Raw genomic sequence first — 24,260 nt, forward strand, 5'->3', positions numbered from 1 at the left:
GCCACTCACAGACTCACAAATATGTAATAATGGATCATTTTCCTCAATAAATAAATGACCAAATATAATATTTTTGACTCATTTGTTTAATTGGGTTCTCTTTCTCTACTGTTAGGACTGGTGTGAAAATCTGATGGTGTTTTAGGTAATATTTATGCAGAAATATAGAAAATTCTAACAAACTTTTAAGCACCACTATATATAAATTCCAGATATAAATTTTTAATTTATACATTTTTTCCCTAATGAGCAAGCCAGAGACGGTGGTGGCAAGAACAAAGTGATCACTTTTCACTTGCTCACTTCTCCTTCCTGTTTATCTGGTATGCCTAAACTAGTTAGTCCAGGTTGCATGAACGTGAAACTGCACTTTATGACAAGAGGACTGTAAAACTTCCTCGGGGAAAAACACAGTAAGTATCTAAATCTAAAGCTATAATATGTGAATATTATGAATCTACACTAGATGAAGAACAGTTCAGTTAATTTTCACTGAAGTTGTAACTTACACAGTTTACTGTAGGACTTGATTTTCCTGTAAGTGAACCGTGTGATAATACAGAGATAGCTTTAACACACCCATGTTGGACTGGAGTAAGACATTAAACCACCAAATCACTGTTACTGTGCGTGTGTGCGTGCGTGCGTGTGTTTGTGTGTGTGTGTGTGTGATTACAGATATAATCTGGAGAAGACATGGCTTCCAAAATGAGTGTGTCTGTGGAAAAGGAGACAGATAAGTTTGAGAGGTGAGTGAAGGGTGTGACTAGGTTAATTTGTGATTGTGTAATTATTTTTCCCTTTGGTCGTATTGCCCGGACATGTGATTGTGTTCCCGTTTACTCTCGAAAGAGTTCGCCAGACAACCATCGAGGGAATTCCCACAATGTCATTGAATCAGCTGATCGACGTTACTTCCCATAAAGGAAGCCGACTGTGACAGGACTCTGAATGAAGTTTAGAGCAACACAGTACAGTAATACAATCTTTCAAAGATGTGTTCATGCTTGTCCTTCACAACTTTTTCAGATAACCAGTCTGTCACATGCTGAGATGAGTGTCCCCCGTTCCCCCATACACACACAATATAACATGCTGTGTAGTGTATTTCACATTAAAAATATACTTTAGTTACAATTCTGACTGCATTAGTTATTTTTGCAACTGCTGGTAAGTGTTCTGGTTTTCTTTGCTTTACTCTGGGCTTAACGTAATAAGATGGTTGTGGAAAAACAGTAGTATACTTTAACTATATACATTTATGGAGAAATTAATACATTTTGGTGTCAATCCGTGTTCATTTTGACCAAGAACTATGCGCTATCAATTTAATTCACACAATTTAACACTCACACACACTCTAAACTGGACATTCACTGACAATTCTAATGCATGCACTCTTACAATTTTGTGTATATTGTGTATATATGGCTGTTCCCTGTGTTTTTCTGTAACGTTTTGTATATACACACGCTGTGGTTTTGGCAAAGTTAATGGTAGTAGGGTTTTTCTTACTTGTATATATCAAACAAAGACCTGTGACATTTGTGTATCTTCTCCTAGTAGTTAGAGTGAATGTTACAACAGATCAGACTCTGATGTGTATCTGTGAAAAGGGACTAGTGAATAGTTTAATTCAGCAGCTTTTTCTCAAGACATTCATAAACAGCTGATGATTAATGACTAAGTAATAATGTAATAATGATGCAGTGGTTGTGTGTGTTCAGTCTGATTCAGGGTAAGAGATCAGACTCACCTGAACCCAGTTGTGTTTCCATGAAGAGTGACTGGTCAATGGAACAACCAATAATGTTCAGAGACAGAGAATGTACTTATGATCTGAGGTGAGGATCATTAATAATATATCAATGTACAATAATATAATGTGCATCAATAATAATAATATACCTTCTTTCATAGAAAATATTGCTCAACGTGCTCCGCAATTAGAGATATTAAAAAATGGAAAATGGAACATTTGATAAACTTCAGAGACAGAGATTGTTCTGTTGATCTGAGGTCAGAACAGTCTGTAAAGACTAGGCGAGGCAAACACGTAAATGTCACGAACCTCGAAACGGCACGGAAGCAGGAGCGGGCGGCGGGTGAAGAGCGTAGAATCGGGAAGTTCAAGAAACGTAGTCGTAGGGCAGGCACGGGTCAAGCGATCGGGCGAACAATACAAACGGGGTCAGGCAGAGAGCGTAGTTGAAACCGAAAACAAGGGTCGATGATCACGAGAAACAAACAATCTAGAACGGCTTGGTAACACAGCGGAACGAGCTACTGAGCGTATACTTCGCGTATAAACTGGGTGAATGACTTCCCTAAATACTAGCGGTGAGTGTGTGTGATTGGTGCCAGGTGTGTCTGATCAGAACTCCGGGGATGGTGAGCGCATGCGTGCATGAGAAGTGAGTGTTGCATCTTGGGAATTTGAGTTCTGATCGGACCGAGCTGTGACAGTAAATAAAAAACAAGCGTGTAGTCAAGAAAAGCCAGAACAATAGATGCAGAGGAAATGGCTAAGCAAGGATCAAGGATAGACAAAATACTCAAGGGGAAAATGGGACCAACTCGGAATGATGAAAACACATGAGGGAAACAACCGATAACAATATAGGGGTGGACACAGGACAGAAACCAAAACAAAAACACACATGGTGACATAAACAAGACAAAAGAACGCGGAAGCACGTGGCTAGTGAAGAGAGCTACTATGTGAACTTCAGCATGCAGCACTGAGAGTTCGGTGCTCAGGGGAAATCTATGATAGACTTCCCCAAGGGTGCTTCTCATGTAGCACCTACAAAAGCAGTATCCCCCCAGCGGTCCTGCCCCCCTAAGCAAAATATCCACACAATATCCAACATCTCGAGTCAGGCATTGTCTTTGTTGTGGGCTTCTTCCAGAGGAGTCAGGAAGCAGACATGGGGGATACTGGTGGGAAGCAGGTGAGTCGGCAACAGGCTCTCCAGAGTCAGATGGCTGGGCTGGGACATGAAGGGTTATGAAACAGGAACCAGACTTTGGGAGGCTGTGTTGTCAGCCTCAGGAGTGAGCTGGACTTGGGAGGCTGTCTTGGTGGCCTCTAGCATCAGCATGGCATGGAAGGCCGTGCAGTCAGCATCAGATGTGAGCAGAGCTTGGTAGGCTATCTCTTCGGCCTCTGGCATGGCATGGGAAGCCACACCATTGACCTCTGGCAGGAACAGAAATTGGGAGGTTGTGCCGTCGGCCACTGGTCAGGAGCAGAACTTGGGAGGCCTCATCAATGGCGTCAAACTGGAGCTTGGGGTGGCAGGCCCTCTCATCAGCCTCAGGCGTGAGCATGGCATAGGAGGCCGTGCTGTCGGCCTCTGGCAGGAACAGGACTTGGGAGGCCAAGCGGTCTGGAGCTCAGCAGGGGAGACCACCTTGTTGGTCTCAGGCTAGGGACAGAGGCTGTCCCTTCAGCCTCTGGAGGGAGATCTGCAAGAGAGGTGGCACTGTTTGCCTCTGGCTGGAGCTGGGCTGTGGAATCTACCCTGTTGACCTCTTTGTCTCCAGCCCACTTCTCCTTGTAGAAGACGCAGAAAGGCCTAGTGGGTTCATCCGACATTCTGGCCCTCCCCCCAAAATATTTCCAGGTTGAAGTCAAAGTCACCCTTCCCTTGAGATCACTCTCAAGAGGCATACAAACTCACACTTCCTAGACCAAAGTAACCTGTCGCGAACAGGAGCTCCACCCATTGCTGCGCTGATTCGACGAACTGGGACAGCGTGAACCCCAGCCCAGCGTGAAACCCGAAAGACGTAAATCAAAAACAGATGAATAGTCAAGCAAACCCAAAACAATAGAAACAGAGGAAAACTGCTCAGCAAGGATCAAGAAGTGAAACACTGAATGATACTTCACAACATGATACAGAAAAATAAGGGTATAAATAGACAAACTAATCAAGGGGGAAAAGGGAACAGCTGTGAATGATAGACACATGAAGGAAATAGCGAATAACAATACAGGGACCTAGACAGGACAGAACCCAAAACTTAAACATGTGGTAATGTAAACAAGACATAAGTATGCAGAAGAGTGCTATGCACGCTTCAGCATGCAGCACTCAGAGCTTGGAGGAGATCCATGATAACTTTATGGATATGTTGTATACTTGTTAAATGTCATGTTTTGTGTGTTTACAGATCCCTGAATAATGAATCAAAAATCACTCACAAAAGTAATATGGAGTCCATATTCAAGGTGTGTGTTAACCCTTAACCACTGTTCAGAAATAGCAACAGAACCTTTTTTTTAATTCAAGTAATTAAATGGTTATACTCATGTTAACCATTCCAATCTGTTGATTTATCCTGGCTTTCTAATAAATGCACCACAAAGCCATTATCCAGTAGCAATAAAATATCAAGCTGAATTTAGCTACTTAAGACACAATGACCATGAATGTGGAAGACACCTTGAGAGGAAGAAGACTCAAAAGGGAACCCATCCTTATCTGGGTGACGACAATTAGTGCAATTATGAGTCATTACTCATCCATAGCTGTATAATATAGAATCACACAATGCTACATTTGTTGAAAAGATCTTGAATTTGAGCATCAGAATAATATTTTTTTATTTCATTAGAATTGTAACTTTAAGTCTATAGTAACTGGGTGAATTTTGCATTGTTCAATGATTGTTCAACTTGAGTGTGAACTGTTTTATGGCAAGTGCTTGCTTTAGGCTGTCCAAATAAGAATATCCAGAATCATCTTTAGGGTGTCAGTATGGTACCATCCGCAGCAATGGTGATCTTTAGTCTATCCATGTGGGGCCATCCTCAGCAGCAGCAAGTGGTCTTCAGGTGAAAGAAGTTCCAAGCAGAAGTAGGGCATCAGAAGGAAGGCAGGAATCTCATCAGGCAGCAGGACTAACATGTGTAGCTCAATAGGGAGGCTGGGGGTTATAAGTCTGGGGGTGTGTATCTTTTACTGCTGCACATGGTGAAACAGAAAGGCCATCCAGACTTATTATGTGATCAGAAAGCTTATTTCTAGCTACATGTAGCTATACATGTACGTGTAGCTACTGTCTTGTCAGTAAAAGGAAGTTAATAAGCATCCAGTGTCTAATGCCCATCACACATTCCACACCATTATTAAGCTGGTGTCTGTCATCTGGCTTTACTGAAACTTACAGCTGTGTGTCATCAGCTTAACAGTGGAAGCTAATTCCATGTTTGCAAATAATTTTACCCAGAGGTAGCATATATAAAGAAAAGAGAAGTGGGCCTAAAACAGAACCTTGCGAACACCAAACTTTACCTTAGTATATGTAGAGAAGTCACCATTTACATCTATAAATTGACAGTCCTAACTGATACATTTGATGAATTTGATCCTATGTAGGTATGAGCATAACTGCTGTGCTACAACATTTTCTATGGTCTTGGAGAGAAAGGGGAGATTTGTTATTGGCCTATAACTGGACAATTGACAGGAGTCAAAGTCAGGTTTTTTAAATCAGGGGCTTCATAACTGCTAGTTTAAAGGATTTAGGTATATAATAATAATCATAATCATAATAATAATAATAAACTTTATTCCATAAAGCACCTTTAAAAGCAGCTTCTCAAAGCACTGTACACAAAATAAGCAGTACACAGAAAAATAAAACATATGAAAGTTAATAAGAATAACAACGTTAATAATAATAATAAAAGTAGACATCAGCAGTCAAATGCAAGTTTAAAAAAGTGTGTCTTAAGTTGAGCTTTAAAAATGCCAAAGGTCTGACCTTCCCTGAGTTCAGGAGGATGAGAGTTCCAAAATGAAGGAGCAGAGACAGAAAAAGCCCTGTCACCCATAGATTTTAAGTGTGTATGTGGAATAGTTAACAGATTACACTGTGAGGAGTGCAGTCTGCAATTTGGGGTGTAAGGGATTAATAAACCAGAAAAGTAATGAGGAGCCAAGCCATGTAATGCCTTGTATGTCAACATCATGATCTTAAAATCGGCATGGAACCTGACCGGGAGCCAGTGCAAGGATTCCAGAACAGGAGTAATATGATCACATTTCCTGGTCCTCGTCAGGATCCTGGTGGCAGAGTTTTGTACGTATTCCAGTTTGTTGATTGTGGACTTAGAAACTCCGGCTAAAACGGCATTACAGTAATCCATCCGAGTGACAACAAATGAGTTAATCAGCTTTTCAGCCACAGAGAATTTAGCATAGGGCACAGTCTAGCTATATTTCTGAGGTGAAAAAAGGATGCTTTAACAGTGCTCTGAACAAAAGAATCAAATGTAAGGCTGGTATCGAAAATTATTCCAAGGTTCCTCATTTTACTTTGAGTCTCTAGAACAGAGCCATCAACAAACAGTGACAGTGGACCAGCTTTGAGAATTTGCTGACAGGAACCTATAAGCATAACTTCGGTTTTCCCGCTATTCAGGCACAGAAAGATACGATTCATCCATGTTTTTATCTCAGAAATACAGTCAGAAGGAAAACAAACATCAAGGTTTTCACCAGATTGAGTGAATGTAGATTTGGGTATCGTCAGCGTAAAAGTGATAATGGAGGCGGAGCGATCGCAGCAGATGCCCAAGTGGAGATAGATAAATACTGAAGAGTAGAGGGCCTAAAACTGAACCCTGAGGAACACCAGTGAGCACAGAGCTAGTGTCAGACCTGCAACCACCCATAGAAATAAACTGGGAACAGTTCGTAAAATAGGATTTAAACCAGTTTAAAACTGTCCCAGACACACCAAAAACACTTTCAAGGTGGGTAAGTAAAAGACCATGATCCACAGTATCGAAAGCAGCTCTAAGATCAAGAAGAATGAGAATGGAAGTAGCTCCAGAATCAGAGGCCGTCATTGGTAATTTTGACCAACGCCGTTTCAGTACTGTGAAATTTACGAAAACCTGACTGAAGGGGTTCAAGGAGGTTATTAATTGTAAGATGATTACATAATTGAGAGGCAACAAAACGCTCAAGCATTTTTGCCAAAGGTGGAAGATTTGAGATGGGACGAAAATTGTTAAAATCATCCATGGCAACATTTTCTTTCTTTGGTACAGGTGTAACAGCAGCAGTCTTTAGTACTGCTAGAACGACTCCAGTCTCCAATGATTCATTTATTCTACCGAGGATAGCAGGGCACCAAACTTCGATGCAAGTTTTAAATAGGTTTGTGGGAATTGGATCAAGCAAGCAAGTGGTTGATTTCATGCTGAATACCTCCCTTGTGAGAGCCTCAGTATTAAGCAGTGAGAAATGAGTGAAAGAAACACCAGTGAACCCAGATGGACGAAGGAGTGAAGAGGCAGAGTCAGGTGTAACAGAAATTTCTTTGCGAACATTATCAATCTTAGAATTAAAAAAACTGAAGAAAAGAATTACATAGCTGCAGAGAAACAGGCAAAGTGGTAACAGCATTAACTTGAAGCAATCTGTTTATGGTTTGGAATAAGTGTCTGGGATTATTTTGATTGTTTACAATAGCCTGAGAGAAGTAAGATGCTTTTTCAGTCTCCATTAATGCTCGGTAATCACCCAGAAGATCCTTCCAAGTTTGATAGTAGACATTCAAGCCAGTAAGGCGCATTTGCAGTCCATTTTCCGACAAGCAGCCTTTCTAGAGTGCAGACTGTCATTATACCAGGGAGCAGAGCAGGTGAATGTGACCTTACCTGACCTTAGGGGAGCAAAAGAGTCTAGGTTAGTAGCAAGAGCAGAATTTAACTGCAGAACTTTCTCCTCCAGTGATGAGGGATGCAGATCATTTAAGGTGGAAACAACCGAATTGGAGAAAACTGTCTGATCAATAGACTTCCACTTCTGGAAGGTTACTGTTTGGATGGTAGGATCACTTGGATGATACAGTTCCAGATTAAAAAATACAGCTGTTTGTCAACAGAATGAATGTCAACAGATGAAAACTGAATGTCAAAAAGAATGTCAACAGATGAAAACTGCGATACAAACAAGCCATTTACAATCACAAGATTCAGGGTATAGCCCTTGTTATGAGTCGGGTCAGTTACAAACTGTGTGAAGTAAAAACAATCAAGTAACGACGGAAAGTCACTCTGGTCAATATGAATGTTAAAGTCTCCCACAATTAGATTTCAGTCAAACTTCATTCTCAACATTGACAGGAAGTCAGCAAACTCTGACATAAAAGCTGCATGTGTCTTAGCCTTCGGTGGTTTATAGACTGTAGCAATGATGGTGGATATAGGAGCAGAAATACTCAAGACCAGACATTCAAATGATGAAAACTGGGGAATGGACACAGAGCTTATGTTGAACTTCAGGTTATACTCAAGACCAGACATTCAAATGATGAAAACTGGGGAATGGACACAGAGCTTATGTTGAACTTCAGGTTATAAACCACAATAATGCCTCCGCCTCTGCCAGATAGCCTTGGGAGGTCTAATACTCCAAAAGCCCACTGGAGTGATCTGGTTAAACAGGAGTCCATCATTTTCTTTATGCCAGGTTTCAGTAAAAAACAAGAAGTCCAGCTTTTTTCATCTGCAAGAAAATCTGATAAAAGCAGTGCCTTGTTATTGAATAATGTGGCATATGCCAGGCTCTGAAGCGGAGACGACAGTGGTTTAATCTCCACGTGGGGAACCGATATTAAATTACTGTGATCAACACCAGTATGGAGCAGTTTGTTGGTCATACGTCGACAGGTAGGGACAAAGATGTTAGGAGAGGATGAGACAGCAAAACTGCGCCTCAAACACCGATGGATAAATGGTTCAGGACGTAGCAATCCAGCGTCTCAACCGAGTTTGTAAGAGTCTTTGGCTAGACAATAAGGTCTCTGTTTTAAATTCAGAAGCTGGTGTGTAGTGTACCTTAAGGCCATGGTCATTGAGTGCACACTCACAAGGCCAAGGCATTGATACTCCAAAGCGCACTGCGAGCACAAAGTTGTACAATCCTCATACACAGCCGGACCAAGGCGTTGATTCCGCGTTGCACACTGCAGGAAAATACACAGAAATAAAAACAACAGTCCAAAGTATATAAAATGGCACCACCCATCGCAATCATAATGGCACTGAAAACAGTATAACTTAAAAAAAAAAAAAACAAACAAAACTAGCAGTTATTTAAAACAATATGACTTAAATAACAAACAAAATGGTAACAGAAATGGCAGCAAACCACGCCAGCGTACCCTGTCACCGGAACCGGAAATCACAGCTATTAACTAATATACAGTAGCTATTGCCAGTGCTCAGGGAAGTTATTTTTAATATAGGTTTGAACGCTTCTGGGAATATCTGATTGAGGAAATGTATAGGTAAGTGCCAATGAAAAGAGGCAGGCAGTGAATCTATAACTGATTTAATTAACAAAAGGAAAAGAATGGAGGTCCTTGTACTTTTCTTTGAGTGTCATGTAATCCTTGTAATGGGGGATAGGACAGATGCAAGTGCAGTTAAAGACTTTTATTTGCGAGAGACAGGCAGACAAATCCAAATCATAATACAAAAGCGTGGTCAAAACAGGCTATGGGTCAAGCGATCTACAAGCAGGCTTAAACTGGGCAGGGCTAGAATCCAAAATGAGAAGCGAGAAACAAAGTCAATAAACTTGAATCAAAACGAGAAACAAGGAACAACCGCTTGGTAAGGAGAATACATTCAATACTACGCAATGTGCAAAGAGACACGAGGGGTTTAAATGACAAACGTAATCAGGGGTGAATCACAGGACAGCTGAAAACACTGATGCCACACATTGGGGAAACAACCAATGACAGTACAGGGGCAGAGACAGGACATAAACCACAACAAAAGCACGTGTCCAAAGTAAACAATGTCATTGTCACTGAAGACCTAAGAGCTCGCACATCGGGCTCGCGCAACGAGCTCGCTCTTTGGGTTCCCGAGCATGCTACAATACTGCAGCGCTGCTCGAGGGGAAATTGTGACAGAGTCTCTTCTAAACAATGTCCTGTTACCCCCCAGCAGCATTACCACACACATTAATATGATCGGCAGGGCTTTCCACAGTCCAATCCAGAACACTCTGACAGTATGCAATATAATACACAAGTTAAATATTTTGAAGAGGAAACAAATGAATTTAGTTAAGCCTGTTGAAGGGTAGTAAGTGATTCTAATTGCTGATCTGATGCCATTATAATGTTTACTTAGTTAGCTAATTGTCTGACCTTAAATTAATAGTCTTTATATTAATAGAATTTTTTGCATAATATTTTGTTCGGTCCTTAAAAAATTCTAAGAGTGATCGCTACTCCATGCTGTTGGTTTTTGTGGTGGTCTCATTCCTAGTCAACTTTGCCACAGTATTAAATGAGAATCTAGGGTTATTTTTGTCATCTTCTAATAGGGTGGAGAGATATTTTGCTCTAGCAGCACTAAATAGCTAAAAAAAAAAAAAAAAAAAAAAAACAAAACAAAGGCAATTCCATGCAGTTTTGAAAACTACCAATTTAGTTTGACACCTTTTACATTCAAATTTTTGAGTGTTCTGTTTTAAGGTGTGAGTGTTATCTTTAGACCAGGGTTCTAGTTACTTGTCTCTAATTATTCTTTTAAGTGGAGCTACAATGTCTAGAACATAATTGAACACTGACACTAGGCATTCAGTATTTAGGATAATAAGCATTTACAATTAAAAGTGCTTATTTTATCAGATTGGTAAAAAAGGTGGAGTTTTACAATGTAATACAGGTGCATCTCAAAAAATTTGAATATCACAGGAAAAGTATTTTTTTTCCGTAATTAAATTCAAAAAGTGGAACTTTCATATATTCTAGCTTCATTACACATAAAGTGAAATATTTCAAGCCTTTTTTTGTTTTAATCTTGATGATTATGGTTTACAGCTCATAGAAATCAAAAATCCAGTATTTCAAACTATTCAAATAAAGAATTTATAATACAGAAATGTCGACATGAGAAGAGCTGTAATCAACTTATTAACACAAAACACCTGAAAAGGTTTCCTGATCCTTTAAAAAGAACAGTGGTCCAAAGTTCTCTTTTCAGATGAAAGTAAATTTTGCACTTTATTTGGAAATCAAGGTCCCAGAGTTTTCCACAATGTTCTAATTTTTTGAGACGCACCTGTAAACATAGACAAAATTATATATATATATATAAAAAAATCTTGCTGTTTATTTTTAATCAGGAGCTGGAGCACAAAGTCATCACTCTGTTAAAGAATGAGCTGAAGAGATTTAAGAAGCTCCTGAGTCCAGATTACCCAGCATGCTCTGAGAGGGAGGTGGAGGATGAGGAGGATCAGAGCAGTGTCAGAGATGGAGTGCTGAAGATCACACTGCATGTCCTGAAGAATATGAATAACACAGATCTCGCTAACACACTTCAGAACAGTAAGAGCTCATGGGACTACTTTAATTTTAGAACGTCACTGGTCCATTTTTTTTTTCACACAGATCTCACCTTAATAATACAGATCAGTATTGATATACACAATATGATATGTCTTAAAATAAAAGTATCCCAAGTGATCATAGAGTTTACTTTTCATTCATTTTCTTTATTAGAACTCGTCTCTGTGTACCACCAAAATCTCAAATCAAAATTAGGTGAAAAATGTGAAAGAATTAATGAAGGAATCTCACAGCATGGAAGCTCAGCACTTCTAAATGAAATCTACACAGAACTCTACATCACAGAGGGTTGGAGTGGAGACGTCAATAATGAACATGAGGTGAGACAGATTGAGTTAGCATCCAGGAGACCAGCAGCACAGGAGACACCCATCAAATGTAATGACCTCTTTAAAGACAAGTCCATCAGAAGTGTGCTGTCTAAAGGAGTTGCTGGAATTGGAAAAACAGTCTCTGTGCAGAAGTTCATTCTGGACTGGGCTGAAGGAAAAGCAAATCAGGACATCATCTTCATGTTTCCACTTCCCTTCAGAGAGCTGAATCTGATGAAGCAGGAAAATCTCAGTCTGATTAATCTTCTTCATTACTTTTTCCCAGAGATAAAAGAGTTACAATTAATAGACTGTGAGATCAACAAAGTCCTGTTCATCTTTGATGGTCTGGATGAGTGTCGACTTCCTCTAAATTTCCAGAAGAATGAGAGATTGTGTGATGTAACAGAGTCAGCCTCAGTGAATGTGCTGCTGACAAACCTCATCAAGGGCAATCTGCTTCCCTCTGCTCTCCTCTGGATAACCACTCGACCAGGAGCAGCCAATCAGATCCCAGTGTTTAGACCTAGTAACAGAGGTACGAGGGTTCAGTGATCCTCAGAAAGAGGAGTTCTTCAGGAAGAGGATCAGTGATCAGAGCCTGGCCAATCAAATCATCACACACATGAAGTCTTCAAGAAGCCTGTACATCATGTGCCACATCCCAGTCTTCTGCTGGATCTCAGCCACTGTTCTAGAGAAAATGTTGGGTGAAGCAGAGAGTGGAGAGATCCCCAAGACTCTGACTCAAATGTTCACACACTTCCTGATCTTTCAGATCAAACACATGGACCAAAAGTACCATCATAAATGTGATCCTCAGCAGACCAGGGAGAGTATCCTGGCACTGGGAAAACTGGCTTTCCAACAGCTGGAGAAAGGAAACCTGATCTTCTATGAGGAAGACCTGAGAAAGTGTGGCATTGATGTCAGAGAAGTGTCCGTGTACTCAGGAGTGTGTACCCAAATCTTCAGAGAGGAGTTTGGGATTCATCTGGGGAAGGAGTTCAGCTTTATACATCTGAGTGTTCAGGAGTTTCTGGCTGCTTTATACACATTTCTCAGATTCATTGGTACAAAAGTAACAGAACAGCAAACCACTGATCTGTATGATCTTTTCACCATGTCAAACATGTCTGATTTCCTGAGGAGTGCAGTGAACAAGGCCTTACAGAGTGAGAATGGACACCTGGATCTGTTTCTCCGCTTCCTTCTGGGTCTCTCACTGGAGTCCAATCAGACTCTCTTACGATACCTACTGCCCCAGACAGGAAGCAGCTCGCACAACAAACAGGAAACAGTCGAGTACATCAAGGAGAAGATCAGAGAGAATCCATCTCCAGAGAAATCCATCAATCTGTTCCACTGTCTGAATGAACTGAATGATCATTCTCTAGAGCAGGAAGTCCAACATTACCTGAAAGAAAGACATATTGACCTATTTCATGGTTGTCTCAATGGGCTAAGTCTTTCTCCTGCTCAGTGGTCAGCTCTGGTGTTTGTGTTGCTGAACTCAGAAGAGAATCTGGATGTGTTCGATTTGGGTAATTATGACCGATCAGAGGAATGTCTTCTGAGGCTGCTGCCAGTGGTCAAAGCATCCAGAAAAGCTGAGTGAGTAATTTTTAATTCATAAATGTACTATTACATTATTTTAGTGAAATAGAAACAATACTTCACAGATTAGATTCACCATTGTCATTAATAATTCGACTTAGCTCACTGTTATTCTGTACATAGGGGGCTTTTTTCTAACATAGGGGGATGTTCTAACATTTAAGGAAATTTGGAATCAGTCAAAAATTGCGTTGTTTTGAAATTACCATGAGATGTTCTAATTCATCATTAGAAAACCCTTGTGCAATTATTTTAGCCATGGGCGTAGATTTGGTTTTTACATTTTGGAGTTGAATTGTGAATCGTTGAAGTGTGAATTGGTATGATTCCTGATATATTTGAATAAATAAACAAAGTAAAAAACAAACAAAAAAAAAACAACAACTTTGTTATATCTGCAGAGTCATTACATAATTATCCTCAGCTTATCTATCTTTTTATCTATCTACCCATCCCTCCATCCATCTATCTGTCTAACCTATCTTTCGTCCACAAGCATTTATGATCAAGTGATTGTTTCATTAAAACAAATTACACAGGGCATAATAACAGTCCTATTGAATGCACACTGTAACGGATTAAAACTTATACACATCATTAAGTGTGAACAACCTAGTTGTTGTTGATAATGGGAACTATTAAAATAAAAATTAGCTAACACATCACAAAACAGTTTTTCACTAACTTGTTACATTGATAGTTATGGCTACATTGCAGTGAATTAGCTAGCTAGCGACAATATATGTGGAGTGTTGTTAGCTAGATCAGTGGTTTTCAAAGTGGGGGCCGCCAGGGGGCGCCTGTGGGGCCTCAACAATTTGGTATGAAAAATAAATTCTCACTCTCGGACAACCATACAAACACAATCAATTCCTAATGAAATTTAATGTAAAGATGTAAGATGTAATTATTAATACAAAAGGGGGATATATTCAGAAGTCTGTATTTTAAATGTGTTTTAAAGACATCTTGCAAAAGGGGGGCCTCGGTCAAATGTTAGTGTCATTTGGGGGGCCTTGCCCTGGAAAAGTTTTGGAACCCCTGAGCTAGATTACACCATATTACCTGCCTCCTGAGTAAGTTTTATAGTTTTTACTGTCCCTTGCTTACCAGCAATGTAAAATAGTCTGTTGGGCAGCACTTTTCTTCATCTTCAAAGCTACCTGTTCTCTCCCTGTCAAACGGCAGTAATCAAGGATTGTGTTGGAGGCAATACTTTGGTGTTACCAACTTGTACAATGGAGGGGGGCTTTTAGTGTTTTATCTGATTTATTATTAAATGAGGGGGGTGTAATTGCTAGTTCTGATTATTGGGGGTTTACACCCCCTTCCCCCCAGGAAATTGCTCATTGTGTTAGCAGAGCTAAAAAGAGTTGTTTTGTTCAAGGAAGCAATAAAACTGACCTTCTTTGGGCTACTTGAGTATCTGGAGCATCAGCTTTTGTGATTCTCAGAATGGCCAGAAAGAAATTGCTTTTTCCAGAAACTTGTCAATCTTTTGTTGATTTAAGAAATGAAAGCTATTCCATGCAAGAAATTGCCAAGAAGTTGAATGTATCTTATAAAGGTGTGTACTACTCCCTTCACAGAACAGCGCAAACTAGCTCTAACCAGGATAGAAAAAGAGAAGTGGGGGGCCCAATGCACAACTGTGCAGGAAGAGAAATAGAAATAAAAATAGACACCTCACAGGTCCTCAGCTAGCAGTTTTATTAGATGTACCCATAAAACATGAGTCTCATCTTCAGCAGTGAAGAGGAAACATTGGGATGCTGGCCTTCTAGACAGGGCTTCAAAGAAAACTTCATATCTGTGCCAGAAAATGGAAATGGTTAAAATGGGCAAAAGAACACAGACATTGGAAAGAGGATGATTGGTAAAAGTTGGACAAATAAATCTAAATTTGAGGTGTCTTGATCACAGAGAAGATTTATAAAGTGTCTCAACAAGGTGACAGCTAGAATTCTAAAGATCTGCAAGGCTACAACAGCTGCAAATGAAGGATTTGTTTGATGAAAGCAAAGTTTAAATCACTAAATTCTTATTTCAAAAACCATTCATTCTAAGCATGGCAATTGATTATATGTTCTACTCATTTTGCAATTTATCTGATGAATGAAAAGATTTCATGGACAATTTCAATTCTCATAATGAATTGTTACAGAAATTAAAATAAAATCTAAGATAAAACAAAGGCAACATGAGTAAAAAATACAGTTTTTAAATGATAGTTATTTATTGAAGCTAAACATCGCAATACCAACTGGGCCTGTGTGAAAATGTATTTGCCCCTGTAGTTAGTAATTCCCCAAATCTATGAAACTGCATTCATAATGGGGTTCAGCTGGACTAGACGCAACCGGGCCTGATTACTGCAAACTCTGTTCAATCATCTTCACTTAAATACCCAGTAACCCAGTAACACACTATGCCAATCTCCTATGGAAGAGGGTGGTTGAAATACGCCAATCTGGGAAGGGTTACCAAGCTATTTCAAAGGCTCTGGGACTCCAAAGAATCACAGTGAGAGCCATTATCTCCAAATGGAAAAACTAGGCACAGTAATGAAACTTCCCAGAAGTGTCCGACCTTCCAAAATTCCTCCAAGACCACTGCAACTACTCATCCAGCAAATCACAAAAGAGCCAAGGACAACATCAAAGGACATACAGGCCTCTCTTGCATTAATAAAGGTCACTGTTCATGACTCCACTATCAGAAAGACACTGGGCAAAAATGACACCCATGGAAGTGTGGAGAGATGAAAACCACTGCTAACCAGGAAGAACATTAAGGCTCATCTGAATTTTGCCAAAACACACCAGGATGATCCTCAAACCTTTTGGGAGAATTTTCTGTGGATTGATGAGTGTAAAGTGGAACTGTTTGGAAGACAGGGGTCCCGTTATAATTGGGGTCAACCAAACACAGAATTCCACAAAAAGAACATCATACCTACGGTCAAGCATGATGGTGGAACTGTGATGGTGTGGGGATGCTTTGCTGCTATAGGGCCTGGGCAACAATAATTGAGGGAAACATGAATTCTGTTCTCTACCAGAAAATCCTAAAGGGAATCTAAAGGAAAAAGTAAAAAAATTAATAAATAAAAACTGTATTGTGTTTAATCGGGTTGTCTTTGTTTTATGTTAAATTTCGATTGAAGATCTAAAACTTTGTTGCTTCCGTCCCAATTTTTTTGAGAGATTTTGCAGCCATCAAATTCAAAATTACCTTTTTTTTTTTACCATAAAATGGTAAATTTCCAATTTCCTCAATTTAAACATTTTATGTTTTCTGTGTTCTACTGTGAATAACATATGGGTTTATGCATTGTTTTTATTTACATTTTACTCAGTGTCCCAACTTTTTTGGAATTGGGGTTGTGCATGTATGTACATACAACCCCAATTCTAAAAAAGTTGGGAAAGAGCTTTTTCCAGAAACTATATACAGTATCTCATAAAAGTGAGTACACCCCTCACATGCTTTTGACGCTTTTATATTATATATATATATATATATATATATAGTATCTCACAAAAGTGAGTACACCCCTCACATTTTTGTAAATATTTGATTATATCTTTTCATGTGACAACACTGAAGAAATGATACTTTGCTACAATGTAAAGTAGTGAGTGTACAGCTTGTGTAACAGTGTAAATTTGCTGTCCCCTCAAAATAACTCAACACACAGCCATTAATGTCTAAACCGCTGTCAACAAAAGTGAGTACACCCCTAAGTGAAAATGTCCAAATTGGGCCCAAAGTGTCAATATTTTGTGTGGCCACTATTATTTTCCAGCACTGCCTTAACCCTCTTAGGCATGGAGTTCACCAGAGCTTCACAGGTTGCGACTGGAGTCCTCTTCCACTCCTCCATGACAACATCACAGAGCTGGTGTATGTTAGAGACATTGTGCTCCTCCACCTTCCGTTTGAGGATGCCCCACAGATGCTCAGTAGGGTTTAGGTCTGGAGACATGCTTGGCCAGTCCATCACCTTCACCCTCAGCTTCTATAGTGTGTTTGGGGTCATTATCATGCTGGAATACTGCCCTGCGGCCCAGTCTCCGAATCATGCTCTGCTTCAGTATGTCACAGTACATGTTGGCATTCATGGTTCCCTCAATGAACTGTAGCTCCCCACTGCCAGCAGCACTCATACAGCCCCAGACCATGACACTCCCACCACCATGCAAGAAACACTTGTCTTTGTACTCCTCACGTGGTTGCCGCCGCACATGCATGACACCATCTGAACCAAATAAGTTTATCTTGGTCTCATCAGACCACAGGACATGGTTCCAGTAATCCATGTCCTTAGTCTGCTTGTCTTCAGCAAACTGTTTGCGGGCTTTCTTGTGCATCATCTTTAGAAGAGGCTTCCTTCTGGGACGACAGCCATGCAGACCAATTTGATGCAGCGTGCAGGGTATGGTCTGAGCACTGACAGGCTGACCCCCCACCCCTTCAACCTCTGCAGCAATGCTGGCAGCACTCATACGTCTATTTCCCAAAGACAACCTCTGGATATGATGCTGGGCACGTGCACTCAACTTCTTTGGTCGACCATGGCGAGGCCTGTTCTGAGTGGAACCTGTCCTGTTAAACCGCTGTATGGTCTTGGCCACCGTGCTGCAGCTCAGTGTCAGGGTCTTGGCAATCTTCTTTTAGCCTAGGCCATCTTTATGTAGAGCAACAATTCTTTTTTTCAGATCCTCAGAGAGTTCTTTGCCATGAGGTGCCATGTTGAACTTCCAGTGACCAGTATGAGGGAGTGTGAGAGCGATGACACCAAATTTAACACACCTGCTCCCCATTCACACCTGAGACCTTGTAACGCTAACAGTTAAATTGGCATTTGGCTAATTGGGCCCAATTTGGACATTTTCACTTAGGGGTGTACTCACTTTTGTTGCCAGCAGTTTAGACATTAATGGCTGTGTGTTGAGTTATTTTGAGGGGACAGCAAATTTACACTGTTACACAAGTTGTACACTCACTACTTTACATTGTAGCAAAGTATCATTTCTTCAGTGTTGTCACATGAAAAGATATGATCAAATATTTACAAAAATGTGAGGGGTGTACTCACTTTTGTGAGATACTGTATATATATATATATATATATATATATATATATATATATATATATATATATATATATATATATATATATATATAAGCGTCAAAAGCATTTTTAAGTAAATATATTTCCAATGAGATTATTCAAATGAAATTCTCAAGAAATCTGTACATATAAAGAATTCACAGCATTAAAGTCCATGAATAAAGTTATGTGTAATAAAGTGGAATGACACAGGAAAAAAGAATTGAACACGCTAAGAAAAATCAGTTCTCCAAGGCAAGGACCAGCTGAAATATGTAAGTAATTATACCCCTATATGTGCAAATTAATATCAGCTGAGCTCTTAGTGAACACACGCTTTTGACATTGACTGTGTTTACTTTGGACACGTGCTTTTGTTATGGTTTATGTCCTGTTTCCACCCCTGTATTGTTATTGGTTGTTTCCCATATGTGTGCAATCATTGTTTTCAGCTGTCCTGTGTTTCACCCCTGATTACGTTTGTCATTTAAACCCCTCGTGTCTCTTTGCACATCGCGTAGTATTGAGTGTATTCTCCTTACCAAGTGGTTGTTCCTTGTTTCACATTTTGATTCAGGTTTATTGACTTTCTCATTCTGGATTCTAGCCTTGCCCAGTTTATGCCTGTTTGTATATTGCTTGACCCATTTCCTGTTTAGACCATGCTCTTTTATCAGGATTTGGATTTGTCTGCCTGTCTCTCTCAAATAAAAATCTTTAATCTGCACTTGCATCCGTCCTATCCCCCATTACAAGGATTATGTGACAGTGTTCAATACTTTTTCCCTGTGTTATTCCACTTTATGATACATAACTTCATATAATGTGTGGATTTCTTGAGTCAGTACCAAAGTCTGGTGAAAATTTCATGTGACTAGCTTCATTGGAAATATATTTACTAAAAAATGTTGACACATCCGATACTTATTTACCCCACTGTATGTGTGTGTGTGTGTGTGTGTGTGTGTGTGTGTGTGTGTATATATATATATATATATATATATATATATATATATATATATATATATATATATAATGAGAGTTTTGTGTGTTTTCTGATTCATATGAATATTTATTTCTCAGGCTGTATTGGTGTGATCTGACAGAGGAAAGCTGTAGAGTTCTGTCCTCAGTTCTCAGCTCAAACTTCTCTAGTCTGAGAGAACTGAACCTGAGTAATAATAAACTTCAGAATTCAGGAGTGAAGCTGCTCTCTGCTGGACTGGAGAATATACTCTGTAAACTGGAAATACTGAGGTCAGATAATCTCTTTTACTTTTTGTTTATTTTAGTGTCACCTGAGTAGATAATAATGCTCAAATGTAAAACAACAATCCTGATGTACAGTATAACAAGAGGCAGAATATTATACATTTAACTATTTAAAGACTTTCATTTAAATTGTACTTTAAGAATAAGTTATACATTTCATGCAATACTAATATTGGGATAGATAATCTTTTTAAATGCATTCTGGATACAGTTGGCATGTCCACATGTACAACATCTTATAAAATGTATTCCAATTCCCATAATTCCCTTTCAGAGACCAGATCTCAGTCACTGGACTTCTGGCCAGGTACATCTAAAGCAGCTCAGGGTTAATTATTAGCATTTAAAAATAAAATTTACTATCATACTTAAAAAAAAATAAGAACAATGTGGGAGGGAGTGAAGAAACACAGTGAGGGAAAAAAGTATTTGATCCCCTGCTGATTTTGTACGTTTGCCCACTGACAAAGAAATGATCATTCTATAATTTTACTGGTAGATTTATTTGAACAGTGAGAGACAGAATAACAACAAAAAAAATCAGAAAAATGCATGTCAAAAATGTTATAAATTGATTTGCATTTTAATGAGGGAAATATGTATTTGACCCCTCTGCAAAACATGACTTAGTACTTGGTGGCAAAACCCTTGTTGGCAATCACAGAGGTCAGACGTTTCTTGTAGTTGGCCACCAGGTTTGCACACATCTCAGGAGGGATTTTGTCCCACTCCTCTTTGCAGATCTTCTCCAAGTCATTAAGGTTTTGAGGCTGATGTTTGGCAACTCGAACCTTCAGCTCCCTCCACAGATTTTCTATGGGATTAAGGTCTGGAGACTGGCTAGGCCACTCCAGGACCTTAATGTGCTTCTTCTTGAGCCACTCCTTTGTTGACTTGGCCGTGTGTTTTGGGTCATCGTCATGCTGGAATACCCATCCACGACCCATTTTCAATGCCCTGGCTGAGGGAAGGAGGTTCTCACCCAAGATTTGAGGGTACATGGCCCCGTCCATCGTCCCTTTGATGCGGTGAAGTTGTCCTGTCCCCCTAGCAGAAAAACACCCCCAAAGCATAATGTTTCCACCTCCATGTTTGACGGTGGGGATGGTGTTCTTGGGGTCATAGGCAGCATTCCTCCTCCTCCAAACACGGCGAGTTGAGTTGATGCCAAAGAGCTCCATTTTGGTCTCATCTGACCACAACACTTTCACCCAGTTGTCCTCTCAATCATTCAGATGTTCATTGGCAAACTTCAGACGGGCATGTATATGTGCTTTCTTGAGCAGGGGGACCTTGCGGGCGCTGCAGGATTTCAGTCCTTCACGGCGTAGTGTGTTACCAATTGTTTTCTTGGTGACTATGGTCCCAGCTGCCTTGAGATCATTGACAAGATCCTCCCGTGTAGTTCTGGGCTGATTCCTCACTGTTCTCATGATCATTGCAACTCCACCAGGTGAGATCTTGCATGGAGCCCCAGGCCAAGGGAGATTGACAGTTCTTTTGTGTTTCTTCCATTTGCGAATAATCGCACCAACTGTTGTCACCTTCTCACCAAGCTGCTTGGCAATGGTCTTGTAGCCCATTCCAGACTTGTGTAGGTCTACAATCTTGTCCCTGACATCCTTGGAGAGCTCTTTGGTCTTGGCCATGGTGGAGAGTTTGGAATCTGATTGATTGATTGCTTCTGTGGACAGGTGTCTTTTATACAGGTAACAAGCTGAGATTAGGAGCACTCCCTTTAAGAGTGTGCTCCTAATCTCAGCTCATTACCTGTATAAAAGACACCTGGGAGCCAGAAATCTTTCTGATTGAGAGGGGGTCAAATACTTATTTCCCTCATTAAAATGCAAATCAATTTATAACATTTTTGACATGCGTTTTTCTGCATTTTCTTGTTGTTATTCTGTCTCTCACTGTTCAAATAAATCTACCATTAAAATTATAGACTGATCATTTCTTTGTCAGTGGGCAAACGTACAAAATCAGCAGGGGATCAAATACTTTTTTCCCTCACTGTACAAAATGTTGCTATGCATTTAACTTTTGAGAATTACTCTTGAAAATAGAAATTTACTTAATAGAGAAAAAATTATTATTTAAAAGCTAGGAATAAAACATGTTTTACAAGTTATCTGAGTAACTAAGCCTGGAGTCCGAGTTAATTCTAGGAGTAAATCTTAATAACAGTGGCATCACTGTACTATAATTCAGTTAATTATTGACCCGTTTCTGTAATAAAAGGAAACAGACATTTACAAAATATACGAAAGCACTATCACACCAGTGCTGCTTTTGACTAATGTTTATGAAATACAGTAATACTGTTAATAATAATAATCATTGTCATAATCTAAAACATGTTAAATAGATGTTTCATAAGGTGAATATTTTTAACTGAAGTCAGAAAAAAATAGACCGCTTTTAATAAACTACAGTCTTAGATTTAATCCCACTTCCACCAAGTATTTCTAGTTATATCTTCGCCATATTTACTGAATGCTATTTTTTAAATTTAGCCTGTATAAGTAATGACACATAACTGATTTCTGTAAAAGGCAAACCTCTCTTAACCCAAATACATGCCCTAAACCTGAGATGGAAGAAAGAAAGGAGAGCATAAAGGGCAGATTTGGGAGGTTTAAATGTGTGTTTTATGGTTATCATGTGGGGTAACATTATTTTTCTGTCTCAGTGCTTCTTAAGTATAGGAAGGATTTCTAAAAATGTTTAGAACTTAAGACAATTTTACTATAAGAGCTTTATATTTACATTACATTTATTCATTTAGCAGACACTTTTATCCAAAGAGAATTACAAATCAACTTTATACATACCGGTCCTGGGGCCTCATTTATAAAACTGAAAGTGTGCATATGCACAAAAAAACAGATTTATAAAACCTTGCATATGCCTGCCATTTCTACTTTATAAATCAGTCTTCTTGAAAATATGAAAAGGTGAAAGGGCCTCTTCTCGCTCCTGGTTACTACCCACAAATATCCATAAATAGTCAATGCAAATAAACTCATGCATATTTAAATGTGGGGTGTCCCATTCATTTTTGAGTAAGGTAGGGTTGACAATGGCGAGAGAAAAAAAAAGAGAAATGCTGGTTATTGTGAATAGGAAGTTGTGTCGGAGATCAAGACAAAAGGACACAGCTACCGCTATTTAAAACATTCATCTGGTGGGTAGAGATATGAGTTGGTTAAACGAGTTGCAGTCTCCCACGTGAAGCAATCTTCCACCTGTCACATCCAGACAATGGCACCACCCTTTAAGCAGGCCAGTGTCGTGTGAACACAAGCAAGAGAGAGCATGTCATTGTAGTGTCTCTCCTATGCTCTGTCGGTTTGGGAATAAAAATGAATTGTTCATTTATAGAATTTAATTGATGAAATTCTGACTAGGCGCCCCTGTAACAATGAGTGCAGTCATTTGCTCTGATTACATTTGGGAAATCGGACATTGCTGCAATTTGTGCTTTGATATTGGCATCTTCATTCCTCATGGACGTAAATCTGATGTACTGATATGTCAACTGAATTATGCCGTCCAATATGGCTGACATGATGGAGTTTAACAATTTGCTTTGATGTCCCTGATCCCTCTAAACCTGGGACAAAATCACTCATGGTTCCACGACAAAAGCTCTTAGAAAAGTGCATTCTTGCCTTATTTCTTTGGTTGGCATGGTCTTCGAATAATACCAAAAATACCCCATTGGATCATTGACAATGCATCATTCTCTAGCTTATTTATATAATTAGGTAGCCTATTAATAGATCTGTGAATTTGTGAAATCACTTTGTAGCTGTTTGCAGCCTGTAATTACCCACAATTAATTAACCAAACCATAATGCTTTACTGTTTCATTCTGAGAGGGGATTAAACAAACTGCACATAGTTAATTGTAACAATAAATATCAATACATAGAAAGAGTTTCATTAACCAGTTTACACAAATAAATACATATAAATAAATAAACAAATAAACTCATAAAAATGCACTTATGCTTTAATGCTTCTCATCTCCAAGTAACCTGTATGCAGTTATTATTGAGCTGCATAATTTGAGAACCGCGATTTGCACATTTAGATGTAATTCTCTACATAGGGAACAATTCACCTTGTTTCTAAAAAAAAAACAAAAAAACAAAAAGCTCTAAGCTTGGGTCAAAGCTTTTCTAAATATATGCTCAATTTCCAGCCAAGTATTTCTTTATAAAGCCTGGTTTCTGCCTGGGAGGCTTCAGATCTCAGCGTTCTGATATATCATCATTTCTCTCCCAGGCTGTGGAGGTGTAATCTCACAGAGGAAAGCTGTAGAGCTCTGTCCTCAGCTCTCAGCTCAAACTCCTCCAGTCTGAGAGAACTGGACCTGAGTGACAATGAACTGCAGGATTCCGGAATGAAGCTGCTCTCTGCTGGACTGGAGAATCCACACTGTAAATTGGAGATACTGGGGTCAGATCATCACTTTCAGCTTTAGATCATTTAATTGTTTATTTTCAGTCATAAATTGAATGACACTTGCATAA

General features: G+C 39.4%; 1 pseudogene; it reads left to right on the forward strand.

The window, feature by feature from the left end:
* Window positions 1-187: 187 nt before the first annotated feature.
* Window positions 188-24,260, forward strand: part of LOC128605811 (NACHT, LRR and PYD domains-containing protein 12-like) — a 34,654-nt pseudogene continuing 10,581 nt past the window's right edge.

Source organism: Ictalurus furcatus, chromosome 1 (genome assembly GCF_023375685.1).
Source record: "Ictalurus furcatus strain D&B chromosome 1, Billie_1.0, whole genome shotgun sequence".
Lineage (NCBI taxonomy): Eukaryota > Metazoa > Chordata > Actinopteri > Siluriformes > Ictaluridae > Ictalurus > Ictalurus furcatus.